This window comes from Olea europaea, chromosome 1 (genome assembly GCF_002742605.1).
Source record: "Olea europaea var. sylvestris chromosome 1, O_europaea_v1, whole genome shotgun sequence".
Classification (NCBI taxonomy): domain Eukaryota; kingdom Viridiplantae; phylum Streptophyta; class Magnoliopsida; order Lamiales; family Oleaceae; genus Olea; species Olea europaea.
In genome coordinates, this window is record NC_036237.1 from 28,740,306 (window position 1) to 28,754,628 (window position 14,323).

At 30.2% G+C, this 14,323-nt stretch overlaps 1 long non-coding RNA gene across 1 annotated transcript; it reads right to left on the reverse strand.

Moving 5' to 3' along the window:
• Positions 1 to 5,339: 5,339 nt before the first annotated feature.
• Positions 5,340 to 6,182, reverse strand: LOC111400010. The gene is made up of 2 exons (XR_002703814.1): positions 5,788 to 6,182; positions 5,340 to 5,677 (listed from the first exon to the last, which is right to left on the reverse strand). It is a non-coding gene; the product is annotated as an uncharacterized LOC111400010 (long non-coding RNA).
• Positions 6,183 to 14,323: the final 8,141 nt, after the last annotated feature.

Genomic DNA, 14,323 nt, shown 5'->3' on the forward strand with positions numbered 1-14,323 from the left:
AATTGAAGTTGTTTGTGTTCAGGGGCCATGATTTAAATTCATGTTAATGTAGAATATAGTAAATAATTAAACATTTTTGTTAATGAGATTTATTATCTTATAATTTATTTTAACACTTCAAAAATAGTTTTTTCTCTCCCAGTTGATCGGTAATGATAGGATCAAATTTGAGGCCGATCCACAGTTTTCCCTATTAAACCGGTCAATCCGATCTGACTTCTAAAACATTGCTAAGTACAAGAAATAAACATATGATTCTACCTATCATTGCCACCACCAACTGGTTCTAAAGATCTAAAATAGAGGCACCATGTATAAGTCTATCCAACGCCAGTATCAAGGTCAACAACCATCAATAATCATGAGGATTGAGGAAATCACCTCTCCACCGCAGTGAACAACAAAATTTAAAAAAAAAATAATAATAATAATAATAATAATAATAATAATAATAATAATTGGTAATACACATGGCAAGACCTTCATATCCCAAATCCACCTTTTTGATTAACTAATCAACCAATAACGATGTGAAAGTCAATACACGTTGACGTAAACAGTTATTTCAGGTATATCCTTTTAAAATTTGATTCTCTAAAGATTTCCCATTTTGTTGTTTTTATTAGGCTTGGGCATTAAGTATGTCGATCTGGGAATTTCAATACCAGAAATCATCCATTATATTTCGAGTATTTGGTAAATGGAATGAGTCGAGTTCAATTCTACATATAATATTTTTTATACATTGAGCCCCCCTTTGTTTCTCATTTTTGGAAGAATGAGAATGAAAAATATAACCGTTACGGGCCCCACACTAGATATAGAAATTCAAATTTTGTGGTTTGATATGATGGATAACGGTCATATTTTTCATTTTAATGAGGAAAAAATGGAAACCAAACTTAATAAATATTTTCATATAGACCCTTTTAGTACTTATATATAATACGTTATTACTCGATGGAATATTTGCGAGGGAGAAAATCCAGCTACGAAATTTTCAAAAATCAAAATAGTGGAGATTAAAAACCATGAAATATGAGAAAATTAAAATATCAAAAATTAAATTGCAACTTGAGAAGAAATTAATTTTTCTTAATAAATGTTATTCAATCCATAAGTGAGGTATGCTAGAACCTATAATTTAATTATTAACATTGCTTAAGTTCTTTTCTAATCTTAAAACGAAACTAACATAAAAAGCATTAATTAGATACATAACTATATAGTATCAAAAATTGAACTCGCTCAACTTCAATTAAAAAGGAAAAAATATATTTCAAAAGAGGATCTCAGACTCAATATAAACAAAAAGAATTACACTACAGCATAAATTATGAATGTATTAAATGCTTGTTTAGCATGGATTTTGATAATTAATTTTTTGTCCGTTAGATATAAAGTGGGTCCTACCTACGAGAGAAGAATTCAAAAATTACTGTTGGAATAGTGAAATAACGGTCAAAAAATTGATTTTAATTGGCTTAAAATCTGTACCAAACAGGCATTAAGTTTAATTGCTTACAAAAAATTTAAAAAATCGCTTAAGTTTTTAAAGAATGCAAGAAAGTAAAAATCTCAAATTATAAAGAATAACACTTTAATTTATCAACTTACACCATGCAACAATATGATATCAGGCGAGAGGCAAAAAAGTGAGAACTAGTCTTGACAGGGTTAAAGTCTAGAGTTTTGAACTAATTACTACCTTAATTAGGGGTTTTAGGTTTTGTATTTGTGTTATCCAACCTATAAATTGTAAATAAAAAATTACATTAAAAGTCGGTTTTATTTGATGCCCATGATTCTTTTTTTCTTTTTCTTTTTTTTAAGAGCCAAGAATTGACTCGGCTCCAATTTATTCTTAATTTTCGTTTCCTAGGCTGTTAAGCAAACTGGCCATCTTATATAATATAAGCCGAAAAATGGGTTTTGAGCCTCTCTACTACCACCAGCATCAAAGCCTTAAATTAACCTCGCTTATGATACCCCCAAATCGAGTAGCGCAACGTTCAAGAATCGGATCATCCAAAGGTGAATTGGTAAGTCTATTTTTGCGCACTTATTTAATACTTAAACTAAATTTATTATTGATTAAATGAGTGAATTTCTATTCACAATTATGTAATTTATAATTTTATTGGCAAAGATCACCCAAAGGAAAAAGGAGATGCATAATTGACTGTATTAATCTCGGTAGCTACGCCACTAGACAAAAGGAGGGAAAAATTTACTAAAAGTATGCAAAATTGTGAAGTTGGGAGCCAAAGTGCAGAAGTGTTGATAGTTGAGGAACTTGGTCTGCAATTTTTGAAGGGCGTGATTGAAAGGAAATTCAAAATTTGATGATCAAATTGTATGAGATCATAATTGAGGGATGATGAGTGCAAATTATTAGAGGACTTATGTGCCAAAAAAAAAAAGAATCAGTTGGCAGAGGCCAGAGAGTTGCCACTTTAAGGCTCGAGGACCATTTTGTCCACTTTTTGAAAATCCAAGGAATTGAGTTGCAAATTTCTGATTTTGACTAGGTTTTTAAAATCTGAAAATGGCAATAGTAGGGCTGGGCAAATCTCCCGAACCGAACTCGACGGTTCTTGTCAAATTAAATACCCGAACGGGTATCTGAATTGAGAACCGACGGGTACGGTTCGGTTCTCGGTTCTAGACCTAGAACCGAAGAACCAAATAAGAACCGAATCTTTCTAATTTTTTTTTATATTGAGTAAATCAAATTATTTTAATTTTTTCTAAACAAGTTAACGATTTCTAAATCCAAAATTTTGGCCCAATTACCATTTTATTGTTTCATTTCTTAGTCAAGCAAAATCAAATCCACTAAATAGCCCTAAACACCAACACCAAAGTGCATAACATTGTCTTCACTCTCATACTCACTCTCGCAGCCTCGCTAATATTCCGAAATCTATACAATTATCGGTCGACACTGTGACTTCCGATCGAAACTGTGACCTTCGCCACCCGAAGCTTTGATCGTAGCGATCATTTGAACAATGTAGTTTACTAGTCTCTGACATTCCAGAACCATTGAATGTATTATTAGTTGTATTTATATAATGTTGTTATAAATGTTAAAAAAATTAATTATAGTACAGAACCGAACCGAACCGAACCGAACCGAACCCGAACGGTTCCATAATTATATTTGGACCCGACGGTTCCATTTACTAGATATCCGAAAAGTTCGGTTCGGTTCGGTTCTCTTTAGAATCGAACCGAACCGAACCGATCCGCGTCCACCCCTAGGCAACAGCCTTTGGGGAGTCTTCCTCATTTCTTTTCCATTTTGACTTTCTTTTCTTTTTACCTTCTTTCTCTCTTCTTTTTCCTTTGTTTTTCCGTTCTTATTATTTGGGGGAAAAATCAAGAGCATAAGGAGAATACATTTTCAATTTCCTGGAATTCATTTTCTTTCCACCCAAATTTTATTTTCGCAATCAAATAGACCCTTAAAGAAATAGTCGAAGAAAATCAAGATCAAAACATAAAAAATCTAAATCCAGCAAGAGTTTTATCTTCTCTCCTCTATTTTCCTCATTATTGTCTTCTATTTACAATGCATTGTATAAAATATTCTCATTTTTACCACATATATATATATGTGTGTGTGTGTGTGCGCGCGCTAAGTTTTATTGTTGGGATTTATTGTTGAGTTAACCGAATTTAATTAATTTTAATATTTGTCTTTTAATGTTAAAATGCTTATTTTCATATATATCTACTATTGTATTTCTTGCATTCTTATTTATGTGGCTAATGAATTATTGTTTTCAATTATTTGTATATTATTCTAGAGAAGATTGTGCATTTTAATTCAAATAATAGAAAGCCTAGGTTCGTGTAGGGGATATAAATATATCCCTAACTCTAGGCGATCCATTGAGCTATTTTTACGAATATTTAATGCGATTGTTTGGTTTTAATTAACATAGATTTAATGCAATTGTGTTTTCTTCATTATTATCTTTTATTTACAATGTATTATATAAAATGTTTTCATTTTTATCATTTATATAACATGGGTTAGGTTTTATTATTGGAATTTATTGTCGAGTTAACCTAGCTTTAATTAATTTTAATATTTGACTTTTTATGTTAAAATGCTTATTTTCATGTGTATCTACTATTGTATTTTTTTGCATTTTCATTTATGTAGTCAATGAATGATTATGATTAGTGATTTGTACATCATTCAAGAGAAGTTCGTGCATTTTAGATCAAATAATAGAAATCTTAGGTTCGTGTAGGGGATAAAGATATAGCTTTAACCTTAGGTGAGACATTGAGTAATTTTCATGAAGATTTAATGAAATTGCTTGATTTTAATTAACATATAGATACAGTAGGTTAAACAAATCAATCACATTTAATTTCTTTCTAGAGAGATGATTAACTAAAATTGAAAAAAAAATGTATCTCACATCGTAAACAAGTAATTTGTTAATTGGCTTGTAAAAAAATTAATTAGCATATCTTAAGCAAAACCATAAATCCTGATCACGTTTTCCTTTAAAATTTCCAAGTGTTTTTTATTTCTTATTTTGTAGACTTTTAGCTATTTCCTTATTTCTCATAATCAAAATTATATTGTATGTTCGTTCTTATTATTAAAATTAAATTGATAAAAGTTATATAATCAAAAGTAAACATTTCTCGAGTGATTGACAACTCGAACTCAAAAGTCTACTTTATTACTTAAACACAATTCGTGCACTTGCTATTTGCCCTTTCTTAGCGAACATAAATTTTCAAGAAGGATTAAACATAATATGCCAAATATCCGATGGAAACACATGGAGGTAGTAGTTGCCTTTCCATTTCCTTAATGGCATTGGAAAAAGGTATGAAAGATTGTAAGTTCGTCCCTATTTAACCTCTTATGAAACTACATCCAGAATTAGCGGGTTAGGACTGACATGTCCAGAGGATTCCTGGGCCTTGACAAATGGCTGGCTCCTTCGCTTTCTTAACGACCCCTAATAGGTCTTTTAGATTGGCAGAGACAAGGTCCTTACCATTTTTAGGCATGTCATGAAAACTAAAGCAAGAAGGGAGAGAGCTGACTTTGAGAATGAAGCTTTCTTGCTCGCAAATGCCCTTCTTCCTTTAATGAAAGAATCCAGACTTCCCACTTAATCAGGTCGGAAACACCTAAGTAAGACTTGCCCCTCACAGTCTCACACCACCGCTCCGGAGGTGCATCCTTCATCAATCAACACTAGAGATCGTTAAATACAGATGTCAGAGCCCGACCATGGCCGGACGCGCAACCCTTAGTCACTCAATACTTGCTTTCTCTACATTCAAAATAATGATAGAAAAAAAGTAGGTTAAAGAAAGCATACATACACCGATTAATAAGCCTTCATCATACTGCAGATCTTCAGTCAAAATTTAAGAAAAAAGATCAAATCAAACACGGATCTACAAAACGGAGTAAATTTAAAACAAGCCCATAAAACTAATCAAACCTAAAAAACTAGCGCTAATTAAAATTCACTGAAATTATGCTGCCTTGGCTGAACAAGCCAAAGAAAAGCAAGCAACATCTCCATTTCTATTCACTCTCCCATTCCTTGTCCTTCCTTGATCTATATGCAGAGCTTGAGATTTCATCTTTTTTATGGCCTTCCTTCTTCTGTCATGATCTGCCATTCTGCACCAAAAAGAAGGGAAAAAAGAAGAAGAGAGAATTAATTAGACTATTAGCTGCGTATGTGTGATTTGTTGGGGGGGGGGGGGGCATGAAAAAAAAAGGGAAAATACTCCTTGGAGAAAGAAAAAGGATGAAGATTGATCCCAGAAAGACAAACTGGAAGGCCTTGGCTAGTCTGGGGGTTAAAGGAAAGAGGCATTTTCTTGAAACTTGAAAAAATATTGAGCTGTGAGAGATCAGAGAACAGGGTGGTGGCTACTGGTTTTAGGTTTTGTAGATTTTTGTCCGGTTACGGTCGTTGGATTTATCCTGTGATTGGTGTGTTTATCTAATTATCTCGTTTATTCATTTCGGCGTAGGGGCTGGTTCTGAGAATAAACACTGGATTGGGGAAAGGCAATTAAAGCATAGTAAAAGTAGATATGTGTAGGCGACATAATAAAGAGCTATCGTTTTCATTGGATAAAGACATGGGCATGAATTGTGTATATTTGTAAGGTTAAGAATGAAGACATGATTCAACTAATACTCTCACAGACTGAGCTTCGTGCGAGGACACTTTTTAGAATAGATTTCAAAAAAATAATTGTTTAGAAAATGTGTGTTTAAAAGTAAGAATTTTTTTTGAGTTTACACGTAAAATTATCTTATTGGTAAAATATGTAATTGAAAATAAGTTTCAAAAAATATGACTTGTAAAAAATAGGACTCAAACATGGGTTAAATTTAGCTTGTTAGTGTATCTTTAGGTAGATGGATTAAGATGGGATCAGGCTATTTATATCGACATCAAAAGGTACAATGGAAATGTTAGACTATATTGGGCCTCAATTTTGAGGATTCTAGATTTGTAGTGACATAAGCTTATATTTTTTGAATTTTGCTATTTGTACATAAAAAATGTACACAATGAATTGCATAATATGATGTAGAGAAAAAGATTGGATAAAAAATTGATTCTATTTTAAACTGACAAATGGTAATGTTATGTGGTATTATGTAATTTGTTATGTAAATTTTGATATACATATCACAAGATCCACAATTTTTTTTTATTTTCATGAGGAAACTACACTATGAACCTCTTTTTCATTGAAATTTAAATAAAACCTTCTTTTTATTTTTTACCCTACATAAAAATAGAACTTTATAAAATTACCTCCTTTTAGTGTACTAGTATTTACCTATGCAATGCATTAGTTAAGATATTTTGAAGGTAATGTTAGTGCTTTAAACGAGTTGGATTGTCATAAATCACATCGTGTCTTGTACATTTAAAAAAAAAAAAAAAAAAAAAGATAAAAATGACTAACTCTAGCATAAAAATTCTCAACAAATTTCATCTCCAGTCGCCTACATCACATGAGAATAGCTGAAGTTCTTAACAAACTAAACTCTGTTCTGCCCATTATTTGAAATTTCAATTGTTATAATGTGTTTTTTTTTTTTGAAAAACGTGTGGTTAAAAAAGAAGAAAATTTTTGAGATTACGCGTAATAATCTTTTATTGAAAAATGTGTGATTGATAATAATAAAGAGAAAAAATGAATTATAATTTTAATAAGGGCCATATAGGGGAAATATTATAGAAATTATTTCACACACGGAAATCAAACTTTGTCAATAGCATTTTCAAAGGTAAAGCATTTCCAATATAGAAGAAATGGAATTAGAATTTCTCAACAAGGAATTTCGATAAGAAATCCTCTCGGATAACAATTCAATAGGAAATTTAGGCCCGTTTGTTTCCCATTTAAGTAAGAATGAGAATGAAAAATATAATCGTTATGGGCCCCACACAAAAGATAGAAATTTAAATATGATGGCTTGATATGATAGATAACGATCATATTTTTCATTTTAATGGGGAAAGAATGAGAAACAAACAAGGGATAATATACTTTTAAATTCAAACATGACTTGTTGAAGAGAAAACTGCAAATTTGTAATTCCATTGTCAGGCATTTGAGGTGCATACCCAAATGGGCAATAGGTTGTGATTGAAAATGTCTTAGGCTTCCCTCATACTCAGCTTGCTCAGTGTTAGGATAATAGTATTTTCTATGTAAAGAATTATAGATGAATTTTTTAGCCACCTAAACAAAGGCCAAATCTCCAAACAATACTTGTGTAAATTTTGATTGCAAATAAATTTTACCACCACAGATTTTTCTATACAAATTACATTGGCAAATCTTAAGTTTATTGTATTAATTTCTAAAGCCCACAGATAAATGTGGTGCATCTGTAGCCAGAGCGGTAACCGTGGTCCAGAGAGCTATCACAGTCTACAATGCCACTGAACATAAAGTTGCATTCTCCAATAATGCAACTCTTTACTATTAAGAGCATTGGGCTGGAAGAAAATTTGTTCTCTTTGTTGTCAACAAGTAATGTGAAAAAGATCAGAATATGTAAAACATTGAATTTAACAACAAATCTTAACTTGTAAGACTAACAAAAGTCAATTAGACATTAGTAAATTTCAACATTAACGTCTTTGTATGAACAAGGAATGTATTATGAATACCTAAAATATCTACAGATAATCTGCCAAAGCGATACATATCATAGCAACAAGTACGTAACTAAATCTGTTCACTTGAAATTGGGGGAAATAAGTCTGCTTACTTTGCATATTCTCATGATGCATATTATTGTGCTCGTATGAAAACAAATTTCATTTTTGATATATCAGTCAATGAAAGACATATAAATATAGATCATTGCACTTGGGATTACATCAATTTTTTTCATTCTGGTTGAGAATCTGACAAGGAAACATTTTTCCCAATTAATTATAGAACTTGCCTAGATACTAAACATAAATAAAATATTTTCATGGCCCTTTTTTCCTCTGAACCGTTGAAGATATTTTTCTGATTAACCAATGGAGATCAAACTAGAGTTGGTAGGGTATGGATGACCCCCTGGTTGTAACAATATGGTGAGGAATCATATGCAGAGGCTCATGAAGTTTAAGCATTGAAACAGATATAATGAATACTTACTTAAATGATGATAACACCCTCTTTGCTAACCATTTCCATATTAGGGAATATGAGAAACAAACCTGAGCAATTTTTTCCAATGTACTTATCATTGTGCTCTAATCTTTAAGTTTGTAACCACAAGATCAATAGCTGTGAAAATACCTCGTCCAAGATCCATTGAGTTCATACCAGCCGTAGTCGGTCTCATATATATATTTACAGTGAGAAATCAGTAGTCTACAACCTAACTAAGTAGAAAACTCACCATCCCTAATAAGATTGTGGCATTTGCAACTTGCTTTACAAGGCTCGCACCAATGTTTTTAAATCTTTCGTTGAACTCAATGCTTTTTTCCACGATGACAACATCCTTTCCTCAATCACCACATTACTCCCCTTCACCAATTGAAACAATCAAAACTTTATTCAACTAAATTATTGATAAACAAGAGCACGCTGGCTAAAAGTAAAAATAAATAGCTAAAAAATTAACAAAAATAAGTTGAAATAACACTTTTTTTACAATGTTCCACAAAAATATCTTGAATATATCTATGAAATTATATACAAGTGTCCCCATCTATTGTTCAAACATCAGTACGAAAATAAACAAGTTCATTAAAAGGCTAATTGGAAACATGTATAAATAGATAACACTATACAAAAATAAAATCAAACTGATCGCTAGTGCAATGAGCAGCAGCAGGATCACTGAAGTACCTTGGGGCCATGGTAGTTTTAACTGCCTCAGCTAGCTCTTCAAAACCCTTAAGCATCAAAGCTCTGGCATCTCAGACGATATAATTACCACACGCATTTTTTGTAACTTTGATGATATATGTTCAAAAAAGGCAAAGAAGACAAACATCAACAACTCCAACAATCAAGATTAGCAAAAAATCATTAAAAAAGCCATCCAACTGGAGCTTCAAAAGTTCAAAACGAATTAAACATAAGATTTAATTTTGTTAGATCCCCTACAGGAATAGGAAGAATTTTCAATTTAATGAATTTTATACTTCTTTTCATAGTTGGACCCACATGGGGTCAAATGGGGGGATTTTTCTAAATGGCCTATCACTATTTATTCTTGCCAAAATGTCTATAATACCCTTAATGAAATGACTTGCCATATTTTGCACAAAATATCCTAATTTATTGGAATAGTTCCAAAATTCTTCTATTTCTCTCATTTCGAATTTTAATATATAGTTTCATCCTTCGATCTAATAAATTAGCATAATCTGTAATATAATTGTCATATAATTCTTTAAAATTATCATATTCCTTAGATGATATATTCATAGTCTCTAGTTGAGAAATTTTTTTCTAGTAGTTTTTCTAACAAATTATCTAATCCTTTAATTGTATAGCTTGGCATCATTTAGATAATTCCTTACAAGTTTTATGAATAATAATAACATGATAGATAAGTTTTTTGCAAACATGAAAATTAATAATCCCTACAATTCTTTCAAGATATTAGAATAATTCTTTCTAAATTTAATAAAGACAATAATTTTGCCTTACTTATGATCTTAAATCTGCATTCTTAGAACTAAGTGACCTTCAGTCTCTGAATCTGCAAACTGCTCCCTCAAACGACCTTTTGCCTTAATGGGAATTCTACTATTTCAGCTTCTTGCCCTCACTGTATCTTTTCTTAGAATTAAGAATAAGGATTTTAAGTAAAGAAAATTCTCTCTTTGTTAAAGTAAGAAAGAGATTATCTTCTTCAATCTGTCAAGAATTTATGGGATAGGAAGTTTAGAAACTCATATTTTTCTGATATCAAAAGATTGAGATTCTATTTCTATAATGATTTATACAAGGTTTCTATTGTATACAAGGGGTTTCCAAAAAAACTAGTTTTAAAGAAAGCTTAAGAAAAGAGAATGATTTCTAACTCGAGATGATCCATTCTTTCCCCAAAAATCTCTATTTATACATGACTCAAACTTGCCATTTTTGGTCTATTACATCATTGCATATATCAGAATTTGAAAATGCTCACATGCCTCTTTATTCTTTTCCTCCTGGGGTTTACATTTTCACATGCATTTTTTGCTTTTTCATCAAATGGGCATCTTTTCCTCTATTATTGCTTCTCCATCTTTGGCTCCATATGCAGCTGGCTAGATGCTTTGGTAGTGGTAGGTCCCCTTCCATTCATATTTTGTCAATCTTTTTAATCTTGTCTGCATGTGGGGCACTCCCTCAATCTGCATGATTCTTAGATTATTGTAGGACTTCCATTAATTTGATGAGTATCAAATTTCTGGATATATTCTTTCAAAATAATAGATTTTTCTTTTCCATTATTCGTAAGGAGTGTCCATCCTTCATATTGACACAAGCATCTGAATTTTTTATCATATAAGTTTTTTACAATGTTATAAAGAACTTTTATCCCCAAAACTCTTCGGGATTTTATCCATGATTTATTAATTTTAGACAATGATTTATTTTTTCAGCCAACTTCAATCTAAAAATCTCGGCCAATATATCCAATTATGATAATACGTTCAGCAGAATAGTATATCCTTCCATCAACCTCGGGACTTATTGAATAAAATTTGATATAAATCGATCTCCCTTGGGCAAACTTTGAAACTTCTGCCCTGAATATATTATCAAATTTTTCAATTTCTTTTAAATCTTTTCCTCGATAGATCAAATCCAGAAATTCATAATCTGTAGCCATTTTGACCATGAAAGGGTCTGCATCTTTGATAATTATTAATCTAGGATAAAACATGATCTCCTGATGCAATAAAATATGATTCATTTTCTTCCAATTCATAAACAATTTTGGCAAATGATCTATATTCTTCTTATTTTGATGATAAAGGGGTATCATCATCTTCATCAGTTTTGATTCTGATAACTCTTGTATGTTCATCACTATTTTTTATAGTCACCTTCCGGGGACTTGCTATGTCCCGTTTGATATTGCTAGATCCACTGTTGCTTCCTGATTGTGTACCTGTTTGTATTTTTGAGATTGTATCAATTGGTAATATCAACAATTCTGTCATTCAATTCTTTGGTATATTTGGAATGAGAATTAGAGATTTCCACCAACAATTTGACATTTTATTGGATAGATTCTGCCATTTGCTCTAATTGCTCAATTCCAATTTTCATATCTTCTGATTCTTCCATGAGGAATTTCATTCGTCTGTTGACGTCTATTAATGAATTTTTGATATTATCCATCTCCAAATTCGATATTCCTGCTCAAAAAATCTGCAAGATAGTTATTTATTCTTTTAATATGAATAATATCAAAATTGTAGAATGATAAATATACTTGTCATCTATGTAACATTCTATATTGAGGTTCCATAGGTAACTTATTTCTAATAAGTCCTACAACTTGAGAATTATCAGTTTCAATAATAAATTTTTTAGATAAAAGGAATAATGAAAACTTTTTTATTCCTCTAATAATTGCTAACAATTCTTTTTCATGAGTAGTATAATTTATTTCTGCTTGGTTAAAAGTTCCACTTGAATATCTGCATATTTCATTTAAATCTATTTTTAATATAGCTGCCCAATATTTATCTTAGGCATCAGTATTAACAATTAGATTATCTTTTTCATCTGGTAACCTTAATTTTGGTAAATTTTTACATTTTTCTTTTAATGATTTAATAATTTCAGTATGTTTTTTGTTCCAACCTTTAGTATTTGTTTTCCTAAATAGAATTTGTATTTTATGTCTCTTTTTTGAGAGATTTTCAATAAATCATTCAACATAATTTAAACATTCTTAAAATTTTTGTATTTGTTCTTTGGATTTTAATTCATTTGGAAAGTTTTCTATTTTTTTATATATATGAGTCTATAATTTTATTCATTTTCTATCTATTGATAATCCCAGAAAATCTATTTCTTTTTTCTCGATTATAAATTTCTTTTTAGAAAGCACAATTCCTTCATTTTTGCATTCATTTATGAATTGTAATAAATGATTCCTATATTCTTTTTTATTATTAGAGCATATTAGTATATCATCTATTTAAACAATAAGAAAATCACTAAACTTTTTGAATATATTATCCATTTTCCTTTGAAATATTTGTGGTGCATTTTTTAAACCAAGTGACATAACAAACCATTCATATTTTCCTTGAGGTGTACTAAAAGTTGTATATTGTATACTATCTTCTTCCATTTTTATTTGCCAAAATCTTGATTTACAATCAAATTTGGAATAATATTGTTTTCCTTTTACAAGATTTATTAGGACTTCTTTATTTGGTAAAAAAGTAATCATCAACTTTAGCATATTTATTTAATTCTTTATAGTTTATTACCATTCTAACTTTTCCTCTAATCTGCTCAGAATGTTTCATAACCATAAAAGCTGGACTACTATGAGGTCCATTACTGGGTCTAATTAACTTTTGTTCTAATAGTTCTTTTATTTGAATTTTAAATTCTTGCATATCCTGTAAGGTATACATCATTGGTCTAACTCTTATTATAATATTTTCTGTTAATTCTATTTTAGCTCTAGGGTGATATGGTTTCCAAAATAATAATGGATTTTCTCCATAAAATTTCTCTAATTGTTCTATGATTTTTTCTATACTTATTTCTATTTCAGTTTTTAGGATCTTTTTATATGATAATTTTTTATTTTTTAGTTCATTTTGTACTCTTGGTCGTTTTTCCCATTTGTCACCACGCTGGGCTGGATGAACTATGTAGGGTCTAAATTTCCTTGGTATTTTTAATAAAAGTGCACAAGGTGTTTGTAACATTATCATGTAATTATTTTGTTTATAATATTGAAATTGTTGGATAAAGTCATTTCCTAATAATATATCACATTCTAGGTTATTATAATTGTATACTTTATTTATTATAATTTGTATACTACCAAGTATTATATTAATTTTTTCAGCACTATCAATTATTTGAGTACTTTCTCCAGTCACTTATGTTTTTTTATTTTACTATTTTTATTCCATAATTTTATTAAAAAAATTTAAAAATTGTTATATCACTTCCTGTATCAATTAAGATACAAGTTGTTATGTTTGTTTCTACTACAGTAACTTGTATATATACTGCCAATGAAAAATTTATTTGATTATTTATCAACTTCCTATTTTACATAATGTAGTTTATCCTTTATGAGTTATATATAATCCTTCTATTTTTATACTATAATCTCCTAATCCATTTAAGAAACTCATTTCTAATAATATATGAGATTCAATATCCATACTTTCATCCAAATAACATGGTACTAAAAGATCAATCCCACGTATTTTTATTGGTACCTTTACCTTTAATTTTGTAATATATAGTTGTCCATCAAAATTCCTGTATTCATATGGTTCTATCTTGTAAGTCATTAATCCTTCATTTTTATTTGCGGCCATATGACGTTCACCAGCTCTTGTATCTATCAATATATTTGGTCCTTTTATATACCTTCTACCGTTGAAATATTTTCCTTCTATTTTCATATTTCCAATATTTCCATGATGTTTTATTTCTTTTATACCACTAGTTTCTTCCAAATATTCTTTTTTATTAGGTAATCTAAGACTTTTTGATTTCTTTATCAACCTTCCATTATGAAATGTTATTTTATAATCTTCTTTTTCTCTTAACTCTGTTATTTCAAGCT